Genomic DNA, 25,798 nt, shown 5'->3' on the forward strand with positions numbered 1-25,798 from the left:
GGTTGAGCTATTTTAGATACAATGGATCTAAAAAAGGATCTTTAAAATCCAAAATCTTTTTTTAAGGATCTTTGAAATCCAAATTTTAAGGGGTTGCTTTGAAGGAATCCTGTGACCTGTTAATCAGATGTTACTGCATCCTGTCTGGGCTTTGTCCTTTCTGAATTTATAAGTGCCATTCATTTTAATTGCTGAAGAAATGCTATTCATTTGAAAGGCTGAATTTTAAGGTCACAGCCTTTTAAAGTGTGTAGGTACATGAGTGGAGAGGGACCTCAAGGCCTGGGATTGAGCTGTTTATCTGTTATGTATTTGTAACAATTAATACTGTGGAGATGAAACTTGCTGTGTGTTAAGAGAGTGTCAGTATCAGCTTGGTGAAAATTAACTTGTAGCTGTTTATTAAAATGTTCTCCCTGGAGCACTGTGCTGGTTGTGCTGGACGTGTGGACCAGATGGACGCTGGTCTGAGGATGACAGCACAGCCTTCAGCTCAGCTCTGCACCCTCTGTCCAGCACATCTGCCAGGGAACACAGCTACAACAGGCCTTGCTCTATTTTAGGGTTTTATAACCCCCCATTTTGTGTTGGCAGGAACCCTCTCCCTAGTTAGGAAAAAGATCTTGTGTAAGAAATTGTCAGGTTAAAACAGTATTTATAAACCAGCAAGGAAATAGCCTGCTCCATGCTCTTGGGAAGGACTGGAATAATAGAAAACTTAATTTTGGTTTAGAGCATAACTGGGAAATACTGTTACTGTGACCTGTGTCACAAATAAAGCTGAATAAATATTGGTACATTTTAGAAGTAACTTTATATTTTCATCCTTCCTTTCTAGGGGAAGGAATATTAAACTTTCTGTAGCAGTGTTCTTGTCTAATAGTGAAACCGGTCTTTTCTTAATGAAATTTCTAGTAAACCAGTTTTATGAGATTCAAAAATAAATGTTCAAACAAAAGAACTTCCAGTGCATGCAGGTCTCTTTCGGAGTATTATGTCCTGCAGTAGCCAGAAATGTTTGCATGAACAATTCTGGATGTTTTCTGTGACCAGTGTAATCAGAATTATGGAATCACAGAACGGTTTGGATTGAAAGGGCCTTAAGGATCATCCACTCCACCCCTGCCATGGCAGGGACACCTTGCACTGTCCCAGGCTGCTCCCAGCCCCAGTGTCCAGCCTGGCCTTGGGCACTGCCAGGGATCCAGGGGCAGCCACAGCTGCTCTGGGCACCCTGTGCCAGGGCCTGCCCACCCTCACAGGGAACAATTCCTCATTCCCAATCCCCATCCAGCCCTGCCCTCTGGCACTGGGAGCCATTCCCTGTGTCCTGTCACTCCAGGCCATTGTCCAAAGCCCTTCTCCAGGTTGTGTGAGAGCTTTAGGATCAGTTTGGGGTTTTAGGTATAAACCGAGCAGTTTTGTCTCAGCAACATTTCAGAATTTGTAAAGCAGGTTACAGGTTGACCCTGCCTGGCTGATTTGCATGCCTGAGCATCCATCCCCCTTTCCCCTGCCCTGTCAGGGCTCCTTGCAGAGGAGCAGCCCCAGGAAAAACAGCAGCACCAGCTCTGTGAACACTGCCACCACTGAGCCCAAGGGACCGTTCAGCCCAGTGAGGGCTGATAACTGAGCTGGCAAGGAGCTCAGAGGTTGGAACAAAAACAGCATCAGCCTCTCAGATCATACCCTTCTGTAATGTAATTAAATTCTGAGTCACAGACATGGAGTGAGGCACTCTTCCAACAGGGCTGTTTCCTGAAGGTCAGCTGGAGAGCAGAGTGCTCAGCCAGAGAGAGGCAAGTTCCCTGGTTGGGTCTGTGTTTGAGGAGCTTCCCAAGGCCTCACTAAGTTGGGAAATTGTCCATTTAAGCAATAAAACATAATAATAAATGACACTGCTGCTTAAAGTCATCCTGTATGGCAGAACAGATATGAAATGGAGAAATGGATTCAGCTTCTCCTCGTGCCAGGTTTGGTGAAGCAGAAGTGTCACTTCTCTGGCTTGTCCTGCTGATCTCCTAAAGTAATGGGCTTGATGAGCAGCATTCAAGATATGTTTGATTCATCTCCCCAAACTTATGGGTGCAGATTTGATATTACATCTCAGCAGCTATTTTCCCTCCGGACTTCCTGAACATCATATTCCTGCTTTTGCTGTTTTCTCACTCGCTGTGTGAGTGAGGGAATTCCCGCTCTCTGCAGAGGTTGCCAGGAACACCTGATATCAAAAGAAAGCTGGCAAGGCTGAGAGGTCTCCTGGCCTGCAGTCATCCAGTGCTCACCATGAGGAGCAGCTCTCCTCCAATGAAGGTTTCCAATAAAAGGGAAAGTGGCTTGAAAACAAAAAATTCTGCTAAGGATGACATAGAATCACAGAATATCCTGAACTGGCAGGGACCCACAAGGGTTTTCAAAATCCAACTCTAATGTCTCAGGCACATAGATGGGTGGACAGATTTTCAAAGGTATTATGGGCTGCATTTTAGGCCCTTTTGAACTTTAATGTTATTTAGGAATCATTTAACAATTATGAAAACTTATTTGGTTCGTAAATAAATGTGATTTTTCTCTTAAGTGTTGAGTAATTGATAGATCTTCAGGTAAGTCCCATTGCCCAGCTGTCCTAAAAGTGTTAATTTCAGTGCATGGATCATGGGGATTTCTGTGAAGTGAGAAGTTCTGGGGGCACATTCATGAACAACCTTAACCAGAATATCTTGGTTACCCTGGCTGTCTCAGAGTAACAGGTGAGACTGACTCTTGTCACTTGCAGGATGTGGTTTACATGTTAAAGGCAAAAAACTTGAAGCAACATCTGAAGAAGTTGCTGTCAGTCATTAAGAGCTGTTAACAAACCTGATGTTGAAAATTCACTGTGATTTTTCAGAACTGCCTAATTTCTTTATGAATAATCTGTTCACCTGTGACAATTGCCTATTGTATCCTCAGGTAATTATTTTAAATTAAATTAGACCTAGAGTCTCATACAACTGTCTATTTTGCAATAGTTCACCACAGATTTAATGGGTGTTGGTGCTTTACAGATGCAGTGGGCAGTGAAAATACAGTTTTTCATTCACAGCTTCCTTGTGACCCTTTGAAACTCCCTGCCAAAATAACAATGTGCTTACATTCATTTTATAGAATCTCTGCTCATGATCATGTGGTGGTTTTTCCTTCTTTAGCATCTCTAAGGAAGAGTTCACCAAACAAAGTGTTCAGAACAGATCAACCAGCATGGCAGAAGTCTGCTGAGCACTTTAATTGCTGTCCATTAAAAGTGCAAAGCTGCTCTGCTATGATCAGACACCCTGAGATTCACCTACAAAGGATCCTCATTCCATTAATTCACTGGATGCTGCTTCTTATGCAATGAAAAATTAAGTGAGCTTTGACCAAACCTTGGAAACAAAAGTCAGCAGTTAGCAATGGCAACCCAATTAAAATACTTTCCATGTACTTGTTTTTAAATATTCATGCTATTGAACCATTCCCACTTAATGCATAAATGACAACATAATATCCAACTGTAACAGTTGCTGGAAGCCATTTTAAGTAGCAGTTTAACAAACAGAGATGGATTTTAATTTGCAATGCCAGTTGAGCTGTAATAAAAACTAGTATTCCAGCTGTGAAAAAAAAATAAAACACAGCTTGGTTTAGAGTTATTTACAGATGTTTAAGGATTTTTTTTTCTTAAGCCATACAATGGAACCATTTGGTCATTATTCTTTTCAAGAAGCATTTGTATCAGATGCCCTTCCTAGCCTTAATTTCTGGAATCAAACTCTTAAGAAAATTCACATTAAACTATTGTGGCAATTCTTAAGTGCTCATTGATTACAGAATTCAATTTCCTGTTGGAAATGTGACTGTTCAGTGTTAATATAGCTGTTTACTTGTTTTTATGGACTCTGATGAGTTTCTGTTGACTTTGAGATAAATGTTACACTGCTGTCTTTGAATGATTTCCATGGGTTGGCATTGTTGCTGTCTCCTGGAGTGTTATTAGGATTCTTGCAACTTTGATTTCTGTTTGTTTATCCTTCTCAAAATAACAACTGCTGGAATCATGGTATTTTGTGAAAGTTTTAGCTCTTTGTCTTTAAAAGGGAAATTCTCAGTAACATTACAAGAAAGTCTGCAAGTAAGGGCCAAGCACATCCTTAAAAATTTTTCAGAAACTCAAAAAAAAGTCCAACTTTTTTGAGCATTAGGTTAGGGCAAGGAGAAGACAGGTCACATACTCTAAAGCAAGCCTGGAGGAACAGCTCTTGGTGCAGCAAGAGGTTGTCACTGAGTAGCACAGCGACCTTTCTGCCCTGCTTTGTGGCTTTATTTAACACACACAACATTATAGTCCCTGGAGATTCATCTGTAACGAAACACAAGCTCTCATGACCAAAATGTTCATTGCCCTGGGAAGGGGTAGATAAAATACTTCTATTATTCTGATTAAGGAATTTAGCCAACTTTTTTCCTTTTCAATTTGGATTTTTTGTTTGCTTGTTTGTATCAGCATAGTCTTAATAGAGTCCAAACAATGGTAAAATGGACCATATTTTAAGCCAAGCTTAAAACTGTGGGGCCTGAAAGTCTAAAAGCACCAAGCAGAGCAGCAAAACTCCCAGAGGACAATCTGTAGAGCTCAGAAACCTGAAGTGATTTAGTAAAGAAGTAAAGTTCAGACAATAAATAGCAGCAGCTGCAAAGACACAAAAAAGTTGGGATTAGATGTTTGAAATACACAGGCAAACAAGGGCAAGGGAAAACAGCTGTGGTGCTGGGAATCAGGCTTTTTTAGAGAAACTCTCTTTCTTTAGAGAACACCAGGGATCAAGAAAAGAGCTGGAGTGCCTCAGGCAGTGTGGGCAGCAGGTCAGGAGGGATCCTGCCCCTCTGCTCGGCCCTGGAGGCACCTCTGGAGAGCTGTGTCCAGCTCTGGAGCCTCAGGAAAGACAAGGAGCTGCTGGAGCGGGTCCAGCAGAGAGCACAGGGGTGATCGGGGGTCTGCAGCATCTCTGGGATGAGCAGAGGCTGTGGGAGCTGGGCGTGCTCAGCCTGCAGGAGAACAGCCTGAGAGGGATGTCATTAATCCTCACCAATATCCCAAGGGCTGGCAGAGCAGGGTGCCAGCCTCCTCCCAGGGGTGCCCAGTGACAGGACAGGGAGCCACGGACACAAACAAAGCCCCACCGAGTTCCACATCAGCGTGGGGGAGAATTCCTTTCCATGGAGGGTGGCAGAGCCTGGATCAGATGCCCAGGGAGGGCCTGGACTCTCCCTCTCTGGACACATCCCAGCCCAGCTGGGCATGTCCCCGTGCCACCTGCTCCAGGTGACCTGCCCTGGCAGGGGGATGATCTCCAAAGCTCCCTTCCAACCCTGACAGTTCTGTGATTCTCTGGCTCTGTGTAGGAAATCCCATTGATTGTGCCTTCTGGAGATTCAAGGTTTCCTGCTTTAACTCAAATTTTCAGAATGGTCGCAGGTTTCACTCTGAGCAGCTGAACTAAAGTGCAGGACTGTGGAAAATACTCCAGTGACAAGAGGAGAAGCTGCAAGTAAATGTCTGAATGATAGGCTCCCTAATTGGGAATGGCATCAGGAGAGGGTGCCACGAGCTGAACTGCGTGTGCGTTCAACAGATGAAGAGCAAACACTGCCTGGTGTGCTCAGGGATTGCTGGGGAGGAAGGGGATGGTGGGGAAAGGCTGCACTACAGTCTATGTAAACCCCAGAAATATTCCTGAACACTGCTGTGAAGTGCATCTTGTGAAGGACAGAAAGGTTAAAAAAAAAAATCCCCCGAGAAAAGAGTCTAGAAGAACTTTTAGAAAGTGTGAAGGATTTCAGTTCTACCCTACAGCAACTGATAGAAGTAATTTGTTTCCTTCACATTTTTGTGGTTTTGTTTGGGTTTTTTTTGGTTTTTTTTTTTTTGTTTTTTTTTTCTTTTTTTTTGTATTTGAGTTTAATTACCTTTTCCAAAAACTGGGTAATGAAACATTTTCCCATCAGTGCATGTCAGGTGTCAGAGTGCTCAGCTGCACCAAGAGGTGTGGGAGCTGCCAGGCCCCAAGCCCAGGGGACTTTATCTGCCACACAGGAGGCTCAGCTGCTCCTCTCCTTAGCCCTGAGCTGGTGAGAGAGGTGCTGGCTGCCCCTGGGTCTGGGGACTGACTGAATAAACCCTGACTGAGTTGCACCTAAAGAAGCTGTCAGTAGAAAGGCGAAGGAATAATGGCTCCTGTCTGCAGCCAGGGTGAGAACTGCTCTGCCTCAGTTTCCTTTCCTTCTGAAACAATAAACATCAGTGATGTGTGATTCTTCTGGGAAGAGACTGAGAACAACAGCAGGAAAAACAAATGAGAGTATAACATGAAATCTTGACTTATATGCCAAGACATAGGTAGGAAAGATGAAGAAAACATGAGGCAATAATTCCCTTCCATCCTTTTGCAGGATTGCAACACTAAATAGCCATCTTCTGGCAGGCACTTGCTCATATACATTCCCTGAAAATAGTGACATCCATCCTGGTTTAAACCTTTTGAGATTCCAGGAGAGACTTTTCGGAACTGGAGCTGCTCACTTAGCTGCCTTCAGGGCTGAATTCCTGTCATTCTTAGTTAAAAGCTGGTGGCAGGGCATTTTTGCAGAGGGCACCAGGATTACTGCTATGCAGATCACTTAATTATTCTGAGTGTTATGAGTGCAAGTCTCTGAAGATGACAGAGTAATGCAGGGAGAGCTGAAATGAGAGGTAATGGAAGGTAATGAAAAAGTCAGAGGTAGACAAGATGATCCCATGATGTGAGGTCGAGCAAAACAAAACACTTAATAAAGGAGTGTGGAGCTGGAATTAGTCAGGATTGCTGAATGTTCCAGCAGTGTCACCAAAGCAATATCCTCCCCTCCAGTGGGGAATGTGCAGGGTCAGTGCAGGGCAGAGTGAACACCCCACACTCCCTGCAGGCTGCTTTAAAGCCATCAGTGCACCTCCTGGAAAGGAATTCTCCTGTCTTCAGCTGCTCTGAGGAACAGGAAAGATGGGGCTTGTTGAGGAAAGGGACAAAGCAAACACGGTAGGAAAATTAATCCACAAACACCAGAGGTTTATGTCCAAAAAGGAGACAGAGGAGTCCTTTAATTTTATTTGAAGAAAGGGAGAGGCCATGGGGCATTCCCCTGGGATCTCTCAGATTTTTGGAGGACGCAGCCTCCCTTTTTATCCCAATTTCCCAGTCGCATTTCCCTTCTCTCTTTCCCCACTGGCTGAGGTACTTGAGAGGTACAGACTTCCCAATATGCCTGATACCAAAGATCTCCCTCTTAAGGTATAACCCTCCCTTTTAATTTTTAATTCTTATGGAATTGAGGGGCTTTTCTTCCCTATTGTTTCTTTCATCTTTCAATGACTAATTTCATTTATCACAAATCTAAAGTTTAGTTGTAAAAGCAAATATCTTTTTCCATTCATCAATCTGTGGAATCCTTCCCATTGTTTCTTTTATCTCCCCGTGCTAGTTTTATCTACCAGCAGACCCACAGCTTCTTTCTAAAGACAAATCTGCTCTTCCTCTCACACAGAATTACTGCCAACACCCCAAAAGGGATGTCTGGGTAAAGGATGCAACCAGAGACATGGACATTTCTGTGAAACATTTTGTGCGAAATAAAAATGTTGCTAACATTTAGGGAAAAAAAATCACAGCAAATAAGTACTTTTAAGTCCTTACTTTGCATTCAGACCCAGGACCAAACTGGATCCAAATCCATTGCCAGGATTTCACTTCATGACCAGAACTAGTATATTCAGTTTATAGGGAAGAGACTATAGGAAATTCTGCCACATTGCCTTCCTTCTGAACTTCCCTGCCAGAGAACTTGTTGGTGTTGATTATTGCATTTATTTATTTGAATTGAGCAGAAATGGCAGCCTCTTTCTGGCTTGGACCATGACCCTCCTGTGCTAAGTGTTTTACAAACAAAAATTAATAAGACACTCCCCATCCTAACTCACTTTTAATCTTAAAACAGATAACAGATGGATACAGCCAGATGGCAGAGGAAAAAAAATGTGCCTAGGTCTGATCAAGAATGTTTTCTCATCAAAACCATGGTGATTGATAAGCTCTCCTTTAAACAATTTAGATTTGATAGTCTTGACAAAAGTTTTGCAGAAAAGTAAAGGAGAGAATTTCCAGTTAAGATAAGGGGGACCAGCAGGGATTAATGATGATGTCAATTAAATGGGCTGTAGTAGATCAAAGTTCAAGAGTTTTCTCTGAATTAGGTATGAATAAAATCATGCTTTCATATTTCTGTGTGACTGCTACCCCTTCACACACACACACATGTGTATGTACAGGGGCACACACACTGACACACCCAAACACTCCTGAAAGAGTCTCAGATTGGTCTCACTGCAGAGCCAGACTCAAGTTTTCAAAGGAAACCACGCCCATTTTCTGTGTACATGGAGAAGAAAGATGAAGAGGGGAAACAATAGAAATTAATTTTACCTGAAAGGCAATTATCTGTGTCAGTATCTGGCTTGGCTTCAGCACTGGTCTCAAACTGCTGCAAATTGTTGTGGCTCACCCAGCTGTGATGGAGAAATCCCAATTTAAGCCCTCAGGTGTGTGTCCTGGGACCACACTCACGTTTCTTTTAAACCCAATAAGGTGGAGCTGTGGTGATTCCTCCCACAGGAAAGGTTCAGTGAGGGATTTCCTGAGGGATTGCTGCTCTCACAGGGCAGAACTCTTCCTTCTGAGTTCTTCTTCGCTTTCTCACCTGACCAGAGCTCAGCATTTCCTCTTTGGGGAGGTGAGTGCTCAGTGTCCTGCACTGGCAGCACTGCAGTGAGGATCCACTACGGAGAGGATGGCTGAGGAATGGGAAAAAATCCTGTGTGCCATAGAACAATTCACCTTTCTATCAACAATTGTATAAGAAAACTCTTTCTGTGACCTTCAGAGGGTGAAATCTTTGATGAATAGACACCCAGTAAAAATGTTTAGCTTGATATGAAATACCATCTCAAATCATAACAATAACAACAAAAGAACTTTATTTTCAGGATGTTTGCCATGCACTGCAAAAAAATGGAAAAACAAACAGGGATCTGTCTGTCTCATCCCCTACAATTATCCCAAAGGAAAGTTATTTTAAGGAAAATTTAAAGAAAGAAATTTCATTTGCATATAAATGTACATCTTATTCAGCACTAAACTGGCAATATCAAAGCTAACTGAGGGTAAGTATTAATTAAAAGTCTGATTCACATAGCTGAACAATGGAATTGTATAAATATATGTTGAGATGAAAAATATAATATAAAAATTCAGCACCCCTTTCATTGTTGTGTGGGCACAATAAATTACTGCATCATGGTCCCTTCTGTTTTGACATATTGCAACATCTTGTTTAAGATTAATTTTAATACATTGAAACACCCATAAAATAGTTCAATTCCTATTCATTTTGATATTTTTTGTGGCTAAATTAAATATTTTGTGGCTTAGATTAGCCATATTTCTTAAGTATTTATCATGCTCAATGTTTTATTAACTTAAAAATGTTTCTTGAGTTTCCTTTGCTGCCTGCTGGGTCATTTCACCATGAACAGACCTGCACAAACCTGGGGAAGTTTAACCCAGGCTTTGAAGGTGTTTTCTTGCAAACCAGATCTGCTTCTGTGAGGGAGAACAGAAATACAAACAAGGTTGAATCTTTTGTTTGCTTTGTTTTTCTCTTGACCAGAATGTATGGAACAAATTGTAGTAGACAATAAAGTTTTCTCCCCTAACAGGTACAAATTAATCATTAAAATGCCAGAAGTGTTTGGGTTTTTTAAATTGCATTTTGATATTTTTTAGGCTAAATATAGGTCAGAAAATAAGATTTGCCCCATGGTACCTCTGTTTTTATTTCATTTTTAAAGGATTGCATTTGGATAAGAAACCTTCTTTAGTTTTTATAGACTTAGTCTTTTTAAAGATTATTTAAAAAATATTCTTGCAATTAAAAAAACCAAAACACCCTTTCAGTCTTTATTTGAATTTAATTATCCCAGTAAGAAAATCTTTAATTTTAACATTTCCTTTTATGGATGGAAGTCTGCTTCTGTAATTTAGAAGTATGTCTTGTGAAGTAAATTTAAAACACCATCAGTGTACAGAAAGAGGCACAAGATGAGGAATTCAGACGCTTCTCCTACATTCTCTGATTTTTTTTGTTACTCATTTTCTCCTTACAAGATTGAAAATGGGAATAATATAATTTAATATTTCTCCAGCACAGTCATTTAATTTTGTTAGGCAGCTCAGTTATGTCTAAATACTGAACAGAAAGTGGGAGGAAAACTTCCCGTGCTGACGAGACATAAAAATATTTAGTGAAAGCATTCAAAATAAAATAAAATAAAAAAACACCAAACAAACAAACAAACAAAAACTTTAAAGAAAAGTTGAACTCCAAGAAAAGTTGAACTTGAATTTTTGGAAGGAGCTAATAATGGGAACTCAACTAGAAAGGAGCTGGGTTTGTGCAGGAAGTCTTGGCTGACCTGCTCCCTCTCAGCCCATGGAATCTGGCTTGCTGTGCCTTTTTGTCCATTCAGTTTCCTTCTGGCCCCAGACATGGCTCTCTCTTTACCCATCTGCCTGCATTTAGGCCTTAAAATCCCTGCAAGATACCCCCAACAGCAATATTTGCAATATTTAAAACAAATAAATCTTAATGCAAAATGGTTATGCTGTCTCTGGACAGCTTGCTTCTTATGATGATTTAATTTTCTCAGTGTCCAGATAATTTTTGTCCCTAAATCATGGCTGAGTAAAAGCCATGAGGTTTAACCCTCTGCATTGTTTTTCTCCTGGGACTTATCCATCCTATCTACAGTGGCACACATGATACAGCAATTTTTAAAATTGTACATAAGGAAACTGCGTGAGCTGCCACAGAAGCAATTCCTTTTCTATCTCAGTTAAAAAAAAAAAAGTAATAAAAGTGCACTCCTGTTCAAGCTGAAGTCTTAGCCAGTAAATTTGGACTAAACCCAAAATCACTATGATAGTTTTTCTCCGCCTTTGTGGCAGTATAAGAAGGATTAATGCACTGTATGGGCATACTGGATGATAATAAAATAGAATAATTAAAATCACTTCAACACATGGTAGATAAACCTTTGAAAATAAGTAAAAATTCAGTCTTAAGTATGAGAATAATTGGAAAGCATGAGTATGAGTAACTTTTCCTAAGAAAAGCTACTTTTAAAATGCTCATTATCAGGGTGTAACAGAAGCAAGCCTTGCATTGCTGGAGATAATTTGCACAGAGGGACGAGAAATTGAAAGGTGGAGAAGTCTGCAGAAGGTCAGGGGAGAGGGGGGAAGATGATCCATCTATCATTTCTGCCACCATGCATCTCCCTTTTTTTGAGAGAATAGTGTGACCCTAGAACAATGAGAACAAAATTGCTCTGCTCTGCTATTTCCAGTGCCTCAGCATCACCAGGGAAGTCTTTCTGATCACGAACTGTTGTGTTTTAGAAGCGTTCATTGTCACAGGAAACACAACTCCTCTGCTTAGTACAGGACACTGAACGTTTCTATTTCTGGCAAAGAGCAAATTGCTAAAAAAAAAAAACAAAAAAAAAGGAAAAAAAGGTATTATATTAAATGCACAAATAAATTACAAAATAAAAAAATAATATTATGTATGCGGGATCATCTCTTTAGCTGGTTTGTTATCCATCACATCAGACTGTAAGTCCTCTGTCATTTTTTAAATAGCTGTAGCAACCTCTAACAGTAAAGAACCCACAGCCTTTGGGGTGTGGAGCCAGCAGGATGCCAGAGCACTGGAGAAATCCTGTGTCACCTCAGCCTGGAGGTGACAGACTCTCAACCTGGAGTGCCAGCAAGAAGCAGTGCTCTGGTGCCAGTAGAGATGTGGATAAAGGACAAGTGTGGGTTTGTGTTTCTCTGAAGAGCAGTAAAGAAATTAAAGCACAATTCCTTCTTAGATTTTTTTTTTGTACAGAAAATCTCAGAAACTGAGCATCATCTTTTTTTTTTTTTTTGGTAGGGAAAATTGGTATACACAACACACAGTATGTTAGAAGTCATAAATAACATAACTGCTGATCATAATTAATACTAGAAGACACAAACAGACTTAAGAACTTGCATTAATCTGCTTTTCTAAGTGCTGGAAATTGTTCTGTGCTTAATTAAGGGGTAGGATAATCTTGTGTTTATGGCTATGCTGGAGCTGGGTAGGTGTTTAAGTTCCTATTCTGCCACATGCTTCCTTTATGATGTTACTCAGAGCACTTTTATGTCTATGTTTTTGTATTTGAAAATTGGACATAACAGATCCTTTCCTCACAAGAGCAAATATTGTGTCCTACGTTAATTTTATAGTGAATATTTATGGAGTAAAGCAATTTTATTTCCACTGTATGTGGATCTGGGGAGACAAGGATTTTTGAATATTGGCAAATATTAAAAAAGAAATAAAATTGGAAAGAAGGAATAAAAGAATCGTAAAATCTCAGCAAACATTTGAAGGAGAAGCCTGTTCAGAAAGCTGATGAAATAGATCACAGCAAGGAAGGTAAGAAAAGGCCAAATTGTTTAACTTTTTTCAAAAGGAGACTTTGTCTTGTCTTGATGTCTAAGAATTTTCTGATTGCTCTTTAATTTGAGAGAAGTCTAAGGAGTTACAGTGAGTGGAAGCCAAACCCAGACTGATTCAGAGTGGAAGCAGAGGGACTGTTTTAAAAGGCCATCAGGGAAATAATTTCTGACAGATTAGAATTCCTATCAGCTGTAATCTTTTAGTGAAGGCTAAACAATGTTCTGAGAGAGATTTTATAGCTCAGCAGAACTGACAGACTTGATGCAAAAATTATTGGTCTGGGTGGTGAGGAAGGTCAGCGTGGACTGTCCCAACAGTTCTTTCTGGCCCTGCAACCCATAAATCTCAGAATTAATGTTTGTGAGTGAGGCTGATCCAATAATGATGGGGCCATGGACACGTGTGAGTTATGGGACTTTCCTCAGGGTCTGGCTAAGGGGTGGCTGAGAGGGAGCTCCCAGAAAGCTCTCCAGGAACAGCTCATTGCTGCATTTCCACAAGTTAATTCTGTGAAGGGCATCTTATGTTCTGTAATGACAAGTTCTTGTGCATGACTGTGAATCCATCTGCTTTGTTCTCTGGGTTAGCAGATGAGGAAAATTGGATTTGTTGGTACAGGGGGTTATGTCTTAAATGAGTGGCACAAAAATAGGTCACAAAACTGAGAACTAAGCTTGCTGTTTATTTATTTCTTTTTCCTTTAATCACCCCAGATCCTGTATTTGAAAAGAATGGACTACATAGCTTGCCTGCTCACAGATTTGGTCACATTTGGTAATAATTGCAAAGAAAAGGAAAAATGGTTGTCAGCACTCAGGGTCCTGGATGGAGACATGGCAGAATAATCCCTTCCCTGTGTCCAGGAGCTGAGCTGCTGCAGAATTCATCAGGAATATGGAAAATCTGGCAATTCCTTGCTCCTGGAAGAATTTCAGGGAATTCCAGCTCCTAGGGAAGGAATGACCCATGCTGCAGGTGTCAGCACATCCTGCTGGTGCAGAGGCAGCACCAGCTGCAGGTGAGCTTTCTGATTGTTTGGTTCTCACTGTTGGCTTTGGTGTTCATGGAGATTTAGGAAGAACTGAAAGCTTTTCCTTAAGAATACCATTTTTTCTTGGCAGTAGAGATAGCTGGGGGCTCCCTGTGTGCCTGTGTGCTTTAGCCATGCATGATTTTATGTATAATTGGATAAGTAACTTCCTTGGAAACACCATGAATCTTAGCCTTCTTTTTTTTTTTTTCCTTCTTTTTTTTATTCTTTATTTTTTTTCTTTGTCTTTTCTTTCTATTTTTATTTTTATGCTTTGCTCAATCTGTCACTCCAATGCATTATTTTAGGAAGAGAATGTTGCACATAGGGCAAAAACAATTTGTTGCATTACTTTCCTTTCTCCGTGAGAAAAAGATGTATTTTCTAAAATCTGTTTGAGCCTAAAAAATCCCAGTTTTTTTTTTTGTTTGTTTGTTTGGTGGGTTTTTTTTCTGTTTTTTTTTTTTTTTCCCCTTCATATGCTGCCTTGGAAATATTCTTGGGGTTCTATGGGTTCTTGGGCATGGTGAAACTGGAAATAGTCAAATGGCTGCTGTTAAAATTAAGATGTGATGAGTCCTTGTGTCTGTACAGACACTGACTTTACTTGGATCATTTGTTTGTTCACTATGAACAGAACAGGCTGGAGATGAATTTGGTATTTTATTATGCTGAGACAACCACTGGTTTGGGTGAAAATAGCATATTAGTGTACTGAATCATATCCATAATACCTTAAGTTATTCTTCTTTAAGAAGGTCTGTGGCAGAACTGATGGCTCTTCATCATGCCCCCACGAGAAGCAACAGTTTAACACACAACAGGGGGAAAAATAAATGCTTTTTCTCGGAGTTTTTGACTGCTCCAAGCCCTCGCACGAGGAAGGTCACAGGCACCTCCATTCATCCCTTATCTGCTGATATTTTTCAAGGCACACGTTGTGCTGAGTGCTCCTGCCTGGGGCAGCAGATGTCCTTAGCACACCTTCCAGGACAGTGCCTGGCTCAGGGAGGAGCTCGGCTCTGCCTTTGGGAGAGGCTGAAAGGGCAGGGAACAAACATCAGGACAGGCTCCTTCCCCTGGCTGTGCCTGCCCCTCACCTGGGCTGGGTGTTTGCTTTTCTCTGCTCCCATCTGTGTTGCACCCTTGGAATTATTTGAAATTTCGCTGCTTCCAGGAGTGGAAAGCACAAAACATGACAGGAACGTGTAAACTAGAATTCACTTCACAAAAGGCTTTGGGTGACTGATGTTCCTCTGCAGAGTACAAGTAACTGGCTGTTGTTCACAGTTTTAAAAAGGACAAAAAAGAGGACAAACACAATGTTTGCTCCACTCCAAGTTCTTAGTAATATTAATATTGATAACTGAACTACAGTCTTAAACAAAACCTGATTTAAAACATAACATTGAAATAAGTACAATTGTTGAAAATATGTAAAATATTTTCCTAGAAAGATTTATTTTTTTGAAAACATTTCACATAAGCTCAGGTTGTGGTCAATTTGAGTAATTGCTTGGGTGGTCGAACTTTGTTGTGAGTGGAAGGAAGATTCTGGGTTGTTGCAGCAGGTCAACAAGAACTGAAGGAGTCAAATAAATTTATATCAAAAGTCACTTCAATTACTTTAAACAGTGTCCCTCAAACTAAGAAAATTTGAGACCCTACTATTTTTAGGAGCTAAATTTCCCCTCCAACTCTTATGTGCTCTTTCTATTTTCTAACATCCCCTCACTAACATGCACACAGACATTGTGATTGTCCTTCTCTACTTCAGAATATATTACTTAAGCAGCTTATAACAGATGTAAAATCTAGGCAAGATACTGCATTATTCATTCCAGTCACTTTGAGTTATTGATTATGCCATTTGGAGGTATTTCTGCACTTGCTTTTTTTCCTTCTCCCTCCTAGGCTGATAATCTAGAAAATAAAAATGAACAGGGAAAAAGAAGAACATAGACTAGGTTTCATTTTCATTTCTTTGTTAAATTCAATAGCACTCTAATGAGGCTTTTGTTTTCCTTCCCAGCATCCCCATTTCCATATCCTGCACATGGCCATCCCTCAGAGAAGCCTGGCTGCACACATCGTGTCAGCCTTGCCTTGATATGAAGGTGCAGCATTTTCATTCATAGAGGCATGGCGGGATTTTTCCTTTAGAAATGCCAAACTGAATGAAAAATACTCTTTAGAGAGTTAGAAAATAATGAATGATTGACATTTGGTGTACAATTTCTTATTCTAGTGAGAGTTTGGCATGCCATTCATTGGGAAATTCGAGCATTGAATGACATCCACATTTACCAGCTGGGCTGTCAAGGCACAGTGTGTGTCAACACCTTTGCAGGATATCACTTGAAGCCTAATTCCTCTTGTTTGTGGACATCTGATTTGGTGCTTCTGAATGAAATATTGTATATATTTTCTTCCCACTCCCAAACTGTTCATGTCACTAAAGCTACAGATTGGTCTCTTCACCCACAGAGGGTTTTTTGTATGGGAATGGGGATTAGGGAAATCCATGGGAGCACAAGTTTATTAATCCATGAGGTTCTCCTGAGCTCTCTCACATGCTGGTCCCTTAAGGAAATATGGATCTTATGGCATCTAACTACCAGGAGCTGGCTCAGAGCCCAGCTGGTGGTCAGGAGTTATCTTCCCCAGGAGCTGATCCCAACAAAGGGCTGCTTTCATCTGAGCAGTCAGTGATGACCTGTTTGTTCAGACAAAACTCTCAGCAAGCTGGTGGATTGCACTGGTGGAATAGTTCATCTGTTTGACCAGGATTAAGAAATGGGCTGAGAAAACCTTCCCTGGGGTTAACCAAAGACAAAACACCTTTCTGAGCCTGGGGTGTGACAAAAGTTGTGGCACAGGAGGTGAGTTGTGTGTATCAGAGGCACTTCTGCATGGATACTTGGATAACATAGTCCCAAGTGTGGCTGGGAGAGAGATGAACACGGATTTTGCAGCACTTTGAGGACACCAGTGGCCACTGAGATGTCACACTAAGTATAGTTCAATGTTTGAAATGCATAAATGGTGGTTAAGGTTTTATCATACCAGTACATTCCAGCACCCTGCAGTGCTGGAAAGAACCACAAAATCCAGTTCAGCTGTGTTCTTTCAGTGTCTGCTGTGCTCCTTGTGACAGGGCAGCTCACAAATGAACCCATTTCACCCTCTATTGTTCCCCTTTCTGCAGGTTCTCTCTGCTCTCTAAGCAAAACCTTTTTTGTTGCAGTGTAATCCCTCGGCTTGTTGCCCTACTCACCACAGCTTGGCGAGCAGATTGAATTCTCCATTCAATGTTTTTGGGTTTTTTTCCTGTCAGCTGTGTTTCTCAGTCCCTGATCATTTTTTTTCTCACTTCTGGGTTCTCTCAAATTCATTTGTGTCTCTCCAAGTGTGTTTCCCAAAAGTGGACTTAAATTAACTGAGGACTTGTGAGTGCTGAGCTGAGCTCAGAGATTTCTCTCTGTGTCCTGCAGGTCAGAGTTTTGCTTATAATCCCAGTATGGAGTTTCCTTTTGTGCAACACCTAAGTGATGATTCATGTCCAGCTTGCAACCCACTGTAACTCCCAAATCCCTTCTTATGAAACTGCTATCCAAACACTTCATTGTGTGGTGATTTATCTACATTTTGGAATAACAGAATGAGTGGTGACCACAGATGCCTGGAATAGGTTTCATTCTTGGCCACAGACCATCTAAATAAATATCTTTATAAGGCTGTAGCAGCTGCTTGTTAGAGCAAGTAGCCAAGAACTAGAAAAATTCTGAGATCAAGTCCTAATTAAACTACTGACTTGCTGCATGACCTTGGGTGGCTGCACTCTTTGTGCAGCCAGGAGCCCCAGATCAAAACCTCTGCAGTGAAGTCTCTGAAGAGAGATTTAAAAAGCTGCACAAAGCAGAACCCATGTCCATCAGCAGCAGTAACATTCTATTGGTATTGTACTCCTAACCTAACCCCTGACACTCAATGCAAAATACAGCTGTACCTTCCTATATTCCTCTTGTGCTTATTTGTTTGTATTGCCTTGTATCTGCATTTTGATCAAAACAGATACATCCACAAAGGATTACAAACAGCGGAGCTTTGCACATCTGATTACCTGTTTTATCACACAGAGATGTGGACTTTTTTTTTGTGCAGCTGGTATAAGATGATGCATTTTTGTCAGGAAGTTTGTTGGCTGTAGTGCTCTGTGTCCAAGCTTCAACACAGAAGTTTTACTGCTCAGCTTTCCACTAATAAACACTAAGTCCTTGACTTAAGTCAGGCTGTGTGCAGGAGGCTAATGAGTTTGGGGCAGCTGGGAAAAATTGGAGCTGAATGACTACAGTGCTGCCTGCCTGTGAAACTGGAGCTGCAGGAGGAAAACAAGAGCTGGGATATGTGGTTACAAAAGGGAAAAATCAAAGCACAGTCTTTGCTTGCAGTTTGCCAAGGACCTTGTCTGGAATGTGTTTTAAATGCTAACCATTCGTCCAAACAAAGCTGTGCTGTGCCAGTTTGCACAGCACCAGGTGACACATTGGGCAGCTGAGCTGATGGGAAATCTCAGTGAAGTTTGCAGCGTTCCCAGCCCCAGGGGAGAGCCAAATGCAGGCACAGCTGCCTCTCTGCAGCTCTGGGCAGCTGAAGGCCTGCAGTGCATTCCAGCTGATGGATCTCTTCAGCTGGGCAGTGCTGAACCTCCCAAGATCGATGGAGGTATTTCTGTTGTACATTTGGAGAGCTCACAGAGATGCCCCAAACATGGATGAGTCAATGCAACTTTAAATGTCAAACCATTCTCAGAGCCAAATCCCATCGTGCCTCCACAGCATTGCTGCAAGAGTGGCACCTTCCCATTGAGTGGAATGCTGATAACTGTGGAAATAATAGATGTGCACTTCTGAAAGAGCACAAATTCAGTTTATTTTATGCCCCTCAAGGGATTATATGGGTGAATGAATAGATAAGATGTGCCAGCTCTAAAAGATTTCTCAAATGCTGTAGAAACAGAGAGGAAGGAAATGAGAGAGAGAAGACGGCTGTGAAGGCAGGCACTATTCCCTGATCAGCTCTGCAGGTGCCTGAGGTGGTTGCTTGGCTGGTTGGTTTTTGGCAGGATGAGTTGTTTGGTATTTTTCCATGTGTGGAATGGTACCTGGTGGTCATTGTCATGGTGCTGTGGGGAGCCCACGGAGGTGCTGAGGGCACTGGAGAACCTCCCCTGGGGAGCCAGGCTGGGAGAGCTGGGACAGCGCAGCCTGGAGAGGAGAAGTTGTGTGGAGACCCCACAGCACCTTCCAGGGTCTGAGGGGCTGCAGGGAAACCAGAGAGGGACAATTCCTCAGTGACAGGAGCCAGGGAATGGCTCCCAGTGCCAGAGGGCAGGGCTGGGTGGGAGATTGGGAATGAGGAATTGTTCCCTGAGAGGGTGGGCAGGCCCTGGCACAGGGTGCCCAGAGCAGCTGTGGCTGCCCCTGGATCCCTGGCAGTGGCCAAGGCCAGGCTGGACACTGGGGCTGGGAGCAGCCTGGGACAGTGGAAGGTGTCCCTGCCATGGCAGGGGGCAGGACTGGATGGGCTTTGAGGTCCATTCCAATCGAGGCCATTCCATGACCATGTGTAGAAGAAAAGTGCTCAGCCAACCTTCTGTACATGAGGTGGTGACTGGAGGTGGGTGGTTTGTGCAGAGGTCTGTGCAGAGTTATGTTATATAACTGGTTATATAACGCAGTTCATCTGTAGCAGTAGAAAATTATTAGTTCCCGCCTTTTCAACCTATTTTATCCATCAAGTAAGGAGCTCTTATAGAACTCTACAGAATCATGTTCTGTGGATGATTTCAACATAATTTTTGTGACAGCAATTAAAGCTTGACATGAAAACATATTTTTAATGCTTATAGCATGAACTTGTGCAACTGAGCTAACGAAAAATGATGTTATTCTTTGACTCGTGTGAAATTTATTAAAAATGAAAATTTCACCTGAAACCTCTCTTCAGCATCTCACAGTGTGGGTAGTGAAGTAATAACTATTTCTCATCCAGTTCAAGAATCTAACGCTGAATTTTCCTTGCTATTAAGCTGAAAACACCTTCAAAATGTTGCTGTCACTGCATTTAATACTCATTCTAATTTATGGCAGTTGCTATCACTTGTAATGTTCTTAGAGAATATTGTTCTATCACTTGAAGGAACACTATTGCAAGTCTCACAAATAGCTGGTGGCACTATTTATCATTCTTTTCCACATGCACCACTGAAGAGTTTTCTCTAAAAGAGTCAGTTCCTTTCCCAAGCTGGGATGAAGGCCTCAGGAAGCCTCTTGGCAAACCCACAACTTCTAAGGATATATTTAATATGATTCAAGATAAGAGCATGTGATATCTCTAAGAGCAGGTATCATGCAAAATACTTTAATGACAGCTGCAGAGAACAGAGATCCCACACAAATAATGCTGAGAGTGCAGGTGGGTGTGCACAGCTGAGGGATGATCTGTGCTAAACACCCAAACACAGCCTGCCTGCAAATAATAGAGAATTTCTGGGCAGAACTTGGAGGAGAGGGAAGGTCCTCCCTCAGTACTTCCCCCAGAGTAAACAAGAATGGGAAATTATTGAGGAATAAGGCTGTTCCATCAGGAAAGCTGACTTCCCAACAAGAGCTGCTAGTGCACACCCTTTGTAGAGTCCACTCTTTCCATGGAGTTTTCTTGCTGCTCTGTTTGGCTGTTTATATCACTGATTACTCAATAAAAGTAATAACTTTAATAACAATGAAAGCACCAACTCCAGAGCCAGCTTATGTAGATCCAAACATCAAAGCTGACAGAAAGATGTGAAATGTCAAGGAGGTTGGCGTTTAGCATTTTGTGCATTTGGAACCCCTCATGAATACGTTGCAGGCAATTCTAGAATCTCATAGTTCTTCCAAACCCAGCAATAACTGTGGGTGCTGGCTTTTGGCTCTGGCTTTTACTTCAGTCAGTAATTTTTTAGAATGAAATTCACAGGTTTTCATCCATCTGAAAAAGAGTCAGCCTCCTCAATTCTGTTTCCTGTGTTAGTTATCTGAAATTTAGCAGGTAAAAATACATTAACTGAACACAGAAAAATTGTTTTGCAGTATAAAGGACACAGAATGCTTTCCAGTTTATGTACACAGTAGGAAATAATATGTTATTCAAGGCAATTGCCTTCCCCTTGTTTCAAAAACCCAGCAATGAGGCTGATGTAAACAGTATGTAAAGACAACTGAATTTTAAGCAGAGGCAGGTTTTCTGGAACACCTATTTAAGGCAGTGTGCATAGCAATTGCTCATCATCTCTCAGGATCTGACCCCTTATGTGAACTGTAAAACTCAAAAATGCACAATAGGCACAGAAAAATAAAAAAGAAAACAGGAGGTCTGATACAGTGTGGAAAAAGAACAGCACTCTGCTAATAGGGCTGAGCAGAAGAATGTGCTTCCACTCCAGCTGATCTGTCAGAAATCACAGTACACCTAATGTTTTCCCTGATTCATCTGAGCAATGTGAGATTCTGAACTCCAGCGAGTGCTCATTGCTCATTGTTCTCCCAAACAGCCCCATACCGTTCTGTTTCATCCAACCCAGATGATCACAGATGGGTTTGAGTGGAGATTTTCTAAACTGTTTATGCTAGCAGCAGCTGATAACTGAATAAAATGTGTCAAATTGCTTTCAGGACCAAGCACTTCACTCGAACACAAAGGCAGACATTTGAGCCTATTTGCAGCTTGAAAACTCCCCCCTGGAGCACAGCTGCCTCAAGCGCAATTGTTTCCATGCAGATTTGGGGGCACTGAGGAGTACCCCTCTTTCTCTACCCCCAAAAGGCTTGAAAGCTGATGACCTGATTTTCTAATCTTTACCCAGGTATTTTATGTGCATCTGACCAACACTTGGCCCATTAAAGTAAACAGGGCATTGTCATTTAATAGAACCAAGATTACTTGAAAATCCTCTTGACAGCCATTGAGAGCAGCAATTCCCAAACATCTCTCAGCCTTTGATTGAATCAGAATTGGAAGAATATCAAATAGCTCTATTTAGAGATTAAGTAGAGACTAAAGCCACACTTAGATGCTATTCTCTAGTCCTGGATACATAAATAGGACTTGTCTTCCTTTAATTCAGAATTCCTGCTTCAAGGCACCTTTTGAAGTCGGGTTCCTGCTGCCTTGGAGAAGGCAGAGAAGTCCTGGGAGATTAAATTGGAAATTAAATTGGGAGCTAAGGAAACTTTTCTTTACCAAGGTCAAGAGTGTAGATAGACACTTTACTTCATCCTCCTGACACACATAGCTCAGCTCCAAAGGCTTGGGATGTTTAGAGCTAGCCAGATGTGGCAGATTTTGGGTTGGGGATTTTTTCTTTGGTTTTCCTATTATTAGAGGAGCCTTAATGAAAGCCAGGCTTTTTTTTTTTTTTTTTTTTTAATAAACTTGTTACAAGTTTTGTCTCAATACAGTATTAAACCCTCATTTTTTCCTTAGAAAATGGTAAAAATATACTTTCTTGGATCTTTGGAACTCAGATGGTTGTGATCTGTCTCTGAGTGTCAGCCTAAACAGCAGGAGCAGCAGGTCAGGAGGCAAGGGGAGTGTGTACCATAATTGTTGCTTATATTCACAAGGTATGGTCACAGTCTGGAACTGCATGGGACAAGAACTGAATATGACTGGAGAAGTCAGAATCATCCTCCTCTGCAGCACAGCCAGTAAAAAGCAAGCAAACACCTCAAAGAGCAGCTTTGGATCATGCAATTAGCATAAAGTAATATTTCAGAGGTGTCATGTGTGCTGCTATAGCTGGGATTTAAAAGGATTTCACAGTAGAAACTCCATTTTCCATGGGATTTGTGAGTGAAACAACTTGAGTGAGTCCTGGGTAGAAAAGAAGTGTCAGATCCTGGTCCAGAGTGGGGGGTATATTTCCCACTTTGAACCCAGGAAGAATTAGCATCATGCATGTACAGTTGTGTAAATGTGAGGGATCAGATCTCCCACTGTTTGCTAAAAGCACAGGAAAGTGTTGCAGGGTCACTTTCCCCTCATTTTTTTTGTGTGTCACAGCAAAGCAAATTAGAAATGGGCATTGGGTGAATTCTGAGGGACTGTGTGTATTTAACAGCTCCCACTCTCCCCTTTAAATACTGTCAACCCCCCTCTTGCATAGAGTTTTTATCTGCAAATAGAGCTGTGCAGGTGTTCAGGCTCCTGTTCTTAAATAAAGGCATTTTAAACAACCTCTCCACTGGACTCCTTAAAGTCTTTTTGTATCCTGCGGATCTGATGGGTTCTGAGTATTTCCTACAAGATGTGGAGTGCTTTCAAATCAAAGTGAAAGGAAAGTAATAATTTTGGGCAAAGACTCTGATGCATTTCAGACAGGGCATGTTTCTTGTCTTCCCAAAGTCAGGGATTATTGGTGTGCATGCCTGTTTAACCTAAGTAGTACACAGCTTATACATCTTAAATATGCATGTGCACAAGAGCTGGAACAACTCCAAGAAGAACTGTTACACTTTGGTCATTGACTGCATGGATTTTAAAGCATTTATAAATAGGTTTTTAGCTAGAAAGTGTTCTCTCAAAGACAGTCCACACCTAATACACATTTATAGGACTCCTCTTTAAATACATTCTTTACCAGGGGGAGACAGGAAATTGTTTCTGCTATGTACACACATATCATTTACCTGGAAAGGACCATTAAAATACTATTTATTTCTGCCTGAGCCGTTTCAGTCCTACAATTAAAACCTCAGGCAAGTTCTTGTATGTTGAAAGGTAGGACATCAACATTATTAGTGTATTTTCTTTGAAGAGAAATGAGTATATATAAAAGACACAAGAAAAAAAATCAACAGCATGCTTACCCAGTTATGTTGCCCATAATGTGGTTTTTCTTCAGTCTAAATTACTAAACAAATATGAAAGCAATTCTTCCAAAATATTTATATGCTCAATATTTTACAAGCAATATTTAAAATGTTTTGCACATGTTGGTGTGACTGCTGGTACACCCACACTGTCGCTCTATGAATTGCTGAGCCCAGCCCTTCCCAAGCAGGGGATTTTATAATCTTTTTCATACAGTTAAGACCCTCACTTTTAAAATCATTAAAGACTACTCTTTAGGAGATAGGGAGTGTTAACCATTTAATCCTGTACATTTTCCATGAGTGACCATTATTTTGATTATATTCTATATGCAGAGATGTTCTATATCAGAAATTTTAAACCTTTTTTCCTTTTAAACAGGAATATTGCCTTCTCAAAAACAAAGCAATTTGAAAGCAATTGCTCTGGATTGGAAGAACATTTTCCAGATTTGAATTGCTGTGTGAAAAGCAGAGCAGCCTTTTCATATTCCAGACCAACACTTGATAAGCAGACTACAAGTGGACACTTTTCAGTTTTCACTTTTCAAGAGCTTCCCCCTTTTTTTTGGTCTTCTTTTTTAGTACTCTCCTGATCTTTGTTTCCTAAAATTGCTGTTTCAGGGGAGTATTTTGAAATCTCAGTGCTCTGTGGGACACTAAAATATATTTTCCTTTCAAATCTCTTTCTAGTAATATTTCCTGAGTTCAATCAACCTCTGAGATGTCTCAGATGTGCAACAGCTCAGCTGAACTGATGATGTGCTCTCATCTTCTCTGGGATTTTTAAAATGCCCACCATGGCTGGTGGGCTGGTAAGTGCCCTGGGATGTGGATAAAAAACCCAGGAGTGATCTTTGACTTGTGGATTTATCCCTAGTACAGCCCACCAAATTTCTTTCAGGCAATTTGTACTGATCAGCTCTGAATTACCTTTCTGTGTACAGATCTCTTAGCTGAGTTTGCAGCCATGGAGTTTTTGGTTCCCTGTAGTTCTGCACTCTAAGTGCAGTCTAGAAGTGTTCAATCTGAGCATCACAGTACCTCGGGAACTCCTGAATTTTCCTTCTCCTCTACCTGGTGGTACCACTGCAACCCAGCTGCTGAATTGGGCAATCTGTTCACTAAAAAAAAGGCTTTTTTCTTATTGCAGGAGGTGCCCAAGATGTTGGGTTTTTTTCCTAGTTGGTTTTGTTTGGGTTTTTTTGTTGCTGTTTTTGTTTGTTTATTTGTTTTTTAATGAACCACAGTCTATTGTACTCTTAATAGGTCTCTTAACCTATTTCCAGTTTTCTCCAACCTTCCCCCTCATCCTTCTCTGCCAGGTCTTTGTTCCTTTCTCACCTGCTCCATCTGTGTTTCCCATCCACACCTCTGTCTCTTTTTTCCATTTCAGCTGTTGCTGTCTGTCTGTCTGTCCTGGAACCCACCTACCTTCTCCCCTGCACTGGGATGCTGTCCAACAATTCCTAGAAGGAGAATTCTCTCATTCTAGTTGCTACCTAGGGAAAGAAATACATCTAATTTGAAAATCTGGTGGACAGCAGCAATTATGTGTAGTATTAATGCATAATAATTATTTGGTATTACTAAAATTGGAATAAAAGTAGTGCACAGTATTTGTCATGTGAGATTACTGCTGTTAAACAGTTTTTGGATATTCCAGGAAACAGGGGAGAGCTTGGGATTTTATTTTATGGCAACAATGACTGATAGATTATCTGCAGATTCTGCTTTTTTCCTGGATTAGTTGGGATCAAAAAAACATTGAGAAAAAATGTTTATTCTCTCACATGCCTGAGCTGAGGGTGTTTCAGCAGAGGGTTGTAGTGTGTGGACAGTGATTGTCTAGAAGCCTCTTGCGGCTAAGGAAAATAATCCTTGCAGAGATAAAAGTGTCACAAACATATTGGGGTGTTTGAAAGCATATGAAGAGATATTATCTTAAGATAAAATCCATCTAGCTGAGACAGGTTTCAGTATATTCATTAGCTTTAACCTTTGCCCAAATCTCCTTCCTTTGCAATTTAGATTTGGGATCTTATGCTCAGAAAAAAATTACATTTTTCCAGAAGTAGCAGTGTCAGGATGAAAAAGTGTTTTGTACTTTAATAAATAATTGTTTTACAATAGAAATATTTCATGCAGTGTGAGTCCACCATCAAGAAACTTTTGAATGTATTCCTATTAATATGGC

The 25,798-nt window shown here is 41.1% G+C and overlaps 1 long non-coding RNA gene across 2 annotated transcripts; it reads left to right on the plus strand.

The window, feature by feature from the left end:
• The first annotated feature begins 8,685 nt into the window (after positions 1 to 8,685).
• On the plus strand, positions 8,686 to 24,730 carry LOC135279414 (uncharacterized). 2 transcript variants are annotated; one of them, XR_010346653.1, is made up of 5 exons: positions 8,686 to 8,838; positions 9,092 to 9,268; positions 13,371 to 13,431; positions 13,521 to 13,675; positions 24,295 to 24,730. It is a non-coding gene; the product is annotated as an uncharacterized LOC135279414 (long non-coding RNA). The 2 variants fall into 2 exon arrangements; XR_010346654.1 differs by lacking the exon at positions 9,092 to 9,268.
• Positions 24,731 to 25,798: the final 1,068 nt, after the last annotated feature.

The sequence above is a fragment of the Passer domesticus genome, chromosome 12, assembly GCF_036417665.1.
Source record: "Passer domesticus isolate bPasDom1 chromosome 12, bPasDom1.hap1, whole genome shotgun sequence".
NCBI lineage: Eukaryota > Metazoa > Chordata > Aves > Passeriformes > Passeridae > Passer > Passer domesticus.